The 4,621-nt window shown below is 41.9% G+C and overlaps 1 pseudogene; it reads right to left on the bottom strand.

Annotated features, from left to right (window-relative positions):
• LOC102825315 overlaps positions 1–3,255 on the bottom strand; it is a 7,319-nt pseudogene extending 4,064 nt beyond the window's left edge.
• Between the last annotated feature and the right edge of the window lie 1,366 nt (positions 3,256–4,621).

Genomic DNA, 4,621 nt, shown 5'->3' with positions numbered 1-4,621 from the left:
CTCGGCTTTTAGGGAAGGTTTTTACATTTATCTGTGGATATCCAGGGCTCATGTATGGAATTACTAACAAGCATAACTGAATAATCAGATGAGGGACAGTTTGCTATGTCTGCTAGGTGGCTATAGTTTGATCCTCAGAGCCTATGGTTTGGACGGTCTGCAACGTTTGGGCCCACAGGACCTCAAACTCCTGGCCGGGTCTGCACGGTCTGCAACAGATTCCCCCTTACTTATTTTTTGTTTATGGGATGCTGCCTGTCTTAGGTGGTCAGTGTGAATTCCTCCGTCTTACCTGTCATCGAAACTCATTGCAGCATGTCAATGGCTCTGTCTTAGGTTGCCAAGGTTCCACATGATCCTTACCTGTCTCTGGCCACACGTCCAGTATAAACAGCCGCCATCCGAAGAAGGCAGGGAGGAAGGAGAGTGTCTGAAACCCAGCTCATTTAATGACAATTGACTCTGGTAGCGTAGTGGTTACGAATCAGACTGCAAACTGCAAGGTCAGCAGTTTGAAACTACCAGCTGTTCTGTGGGAGAAAGATGAGGCTTTCTGCTCCCATAAAGATTTGTAGCCTCAGAAACCCTATACAGGGTCACTATGAGTTAGAACTGACTCTATGGCACATAACCATCACCACCACCATATACATATATAAAGCTTATATGGCTCACAGTTGTAGAGGTGGAATAGTCCCAAGTCTCGGCCAAATGAACCAAGATTGGCAGGCAGGTCCAGTAGGCAGCCAGGCAGGTCCAACAGGCAGGCAGATAATAAAGCAGACCACTTGCTCAAGTCTAAAGAAGTAGAGATTGGAGGATGAGCCATATGCAAAATTCAGATCCAGTAGCAGAAAGCAAATAAGCTTTGCCTGAGTGTCTGTTATATTGGAAGCAGGCCACACTCCCAAGGAAACATTCTTTCAATTGATTGGCTGCTCATAGCCAATCATCATAGAGTTAACTACACTGTTCATAGTCAATCATCAAAGAATTAACTACATTGTATTAGATCTCACCATGGGGATAACCACATCTTAACTCCAAACCACTGGGAATCCTGGCCCAGTCAAGTCTTAACTATCACAAAACCTTAACTATCACAGTTACTACTGACTTAGTTTATTGTCATCTCTTTTTGCTCCCAGTGCCCTTCTCTAACACCCACTCAAATCCATTTATACCTAGACCATGCAATAGTTTTGTAGCTTCTTCACTTACTAAGCATCAAACAACATAAACTAAAGAGAAGCCTTATGAATGCAGTCAATGTAGGAAGACCTTCAGTCAGAGCTCCTCCTTGCTCTCCAAGAGAAATAGCACATTGGAGAAAGCCCTTGAGGATGCTGTGGATGTGGCTAGACCATCAGTCAAATCTCATCCATTAAGCATCAGAGAACTTAATACTTGAGAAAAAGATGAATCCAACAAATCTTCCCCAACTTCTTATCTCCTGCCACATCTCATCTCTTTCTTGTCTCCTGAACCAGGTTATGAGCTACTTCAGTTCATGTCTCATACTTCCTCTTAGAAGTGAGTACCTGGCACACATTAAGTACTTACTAACCATGTGTTGAATTGAAAAACAATTTCTGTTGCCCAGGTTTTCTCAAGTGATTCTCATGGACTCCACGATTTTGTACTAGAGGAAAAGTGTCCCTTCTAGAAAACTACCAATTATTTTCTTTGTTGTTGTTAAGTGCCATCGAGTCGGTTCTGAGGAGCAACAGGTATGTCTGAACCACAGGCCTTACTCTCCAGTGCTTATCCTATAGCATCATACCATGACTCCAGTTAGTTCCTTAGTAAAACATAATTTTGTTTTCTATAATTTTTTTCAAATTCAAATATAGAGCATTTTTGGGGAATGTGTGTGTGTACACAGAAATACAATGCTATTTTATATTGTAGGAATATGAAATGCTTCAATTATTCTTCAAATAAATCATAAACATAAAGAATGCACTTTAGCCATTCCTTAATGAACAATTGCAAAATACCACCTTGCTTACAGACCACTGACCAGGACTTTAGTTACTGAACCATGGATTGATGTAGTCATTATCCTGGACCCAACTAAAATTTGGGAATTTTTCTACTAAGGGAAGCACAGTGGCTCTGGAAGATAAGCACTGGATTGCAAACCACAAGGTTGATGGTTCAAGCCCATCAGATGCTCTGTAGGAACAAAATGAGGCTTTCTGTTCCCACAAACATTTATAGCCTCAGAAATCCTATGGGGTGGCTATGAGTTGAAACTGACATGGTGATACTTAATAATAACAATTACTAAACAACAAGAAGGAAGAAGAGGATTGTAAAACTGGAAGTGGGGCTGGTGTCTGACTCCTGACTTCCCTGGAGGGAAGAGAAGAACCAGCATCAGCCCAAGGCTAATTTCTACGAAGCTGAGGTTAGACATGCCTCCAACCATCTTTCTTCCCCTACCAGTTCTGACACCCTATTTTAATGGCTTTAATTACATAAATGAAAAGAATGTCCACACCTTTATCTCAGCAGTTCTGCCAGGCGTCTGTGGCCGCTCCAACCCAGACAACATACTCACAGAGGTGGTGTTTTATAGGGAAATTAATAGGTTACAATTTGGAATAAAAATACTCAGGGTACAGTTATTTGTGTCAAGACAGCCTTTTCTCAGCTCTGCCTGCAGGCAGACCTTTCTCTCCACCCAATGCCCCTTGGCCTGACCTCTGTCCTGCTCAGGCAATATTACAAATCTCCTTTAGCTCTGCTGATAAATGCCTAAAGGACACTCCACTATAAACCTCAGCTAGAACGCACTCAGTTCTGGCTCCATGGATCAACAAACCTGGCTCCTCAAATACCTGGAGGCACCCCACTTCACAAGCACTCTACTCCATAAATACAAAGGCTCTTAGCTTTACTTGCTCCAAGGGCTGAGATGTCCACTGCTCTGTCTTATGCTCTGGCTTGTTCCTCTACCACTCCTCTGGTGTCACAGCTATCTGTCCCTAGCTTGAAGAAGTTCAATGCATAAGATCTCAGGGTCCAAATGACCTGCTTCACTCCTGGCTCTTCGGTGATGGTAGTGAGAGTCTCTATTCCTCTTTCAGAGATGGGCCATTAAAAACCCAGCAGGATGGCAAAACTGACCAATCCCCTCATTAGATTTCCAAGTGTTTGAGATCCCAATTAGCCCTGTTAACAATTATTCACAATTGAATCACAGCATCCTATCAGCATCTTCTCTCACCGTCTCTTACCTAGATCCATCAGGGGGAAAAAATGGTGGGAGTTACAAAGACTATAGGTAGAAGAGCCATATGATATATTTCACTGAACACAGAATGAATATTGAAGTATAACTAAGAACCTGGGCTACAAGATCCAAACACTCCAAAGCCATTTGGGTGTGAGATGATATTCATAATGCTCTCTGTAAGATGAAGGACTTGGTACTTGTGAAAATAAGTAAGACTCAAATGAGAACAAATAGACTATTGTTTCAGAGTTTGCTCCATAGTAAGGAGGTCAGTCACTATCACTTGTGTTTGGTAGAGATTCAAACATTGGCGGAGAGTGACCAAGCTTTATAGATATGTGAAAAGAAGCTTCCGATATACTCTGATAGAAGATTGTTGAATGGGAAAGTGGGGGTTGGGCTACTTAGAAGCAGGGCATCTGCTTTATTTGGAGAACATATTTGGCTTTCTTGGGTTCTGCACTGAAAGTGGGGCAAAAAATAGAAAATTTGACAGCCATTGTCCTAATCCTGAATATTCTGAGCTGACTGCTACAGAGGTTTTAGAGTCCTAGTCTGGTTGTTGCAAAGGTTGTAGTTTGGCTTCCTGGACTGGTTGCTGCAAAAGTTATGGACTAAATTTCTATGATAGTGTGTGGTATGCTTGTTGATAGACTCAGTTTCTCAGATTTTTTTTTTTTTTTTTTGGCCATTCTGTTGCTTGTCAGAGCTTGACCAATTCAGAGAGGTCCAGATCTTTGCTACTTATGGAAGATCAAATGTCACCATAGTAAACGATATTGTATCATCATGGCAATCATCTTAAGAAAGAGCAGCTGCTCTGACATATTTGAATTACTGATGCTGCAACAGACCAGCATCATACCCACTGTGACAAAAACAAGAACAATTTTAAAAAGTTATTTGAAGTCAAGAACTTCGATTGCTCAACTCAGGGCAAGAGACTCAATCTCACATGCCATGAGTATCAACTTTAGAAAGTCAATTAGTTTTGACCTTAAGGCAATGCACAGTTTGTTGGACTTTGCCTGCTTCATTGATCCTAGTAGAGCAAGAAATATTAGCAATGGCATAAATGCCACCATGACTTGTTGTTGGGTGCTGTCAAGTCAGTTTTGACTCAGAGTTACCCTATGTACAACAGAACAAAACACTGTGTGCTTCTGGTTGGGATAGACGCAAGTACCTTGTTATTGCTTCTCATGTGATCTTCACTGACACCATGTGACATGGGATGATCTCTTTACTACTGGGTGGTGGTAAAAGTCATGTTCTTCATTAGTCCTCCTTTGATATCATGCTAGCTGGGAGGGAGAGAGGCACATCCTTACTGCCAGATGGAAGTGGAAATCTTGAGTCTCTATTTGGCCTTCGATG

This window comes from Chrysochloris asiatica, unplaced genomic scaffold, assembly GCF_000296735.1.
Source record: "Chrysochloris asiatica unplaced genomic scaffold, ChrAsi1.0 scaffold00245, whole genome shotgun sequence".
Lineage (NCBI taxonomy): Eukaryota > Metazoa > Chordata > Mammalia > Afrosoricida > Chrysochloridae > Chrysochloris > Chrysochloris asiatica.
The sequence above is the reverse complement of the archived record's forward strand: the minus strand, read 5'-3'. Positions and strand labels throughout refer to the sequence as shown.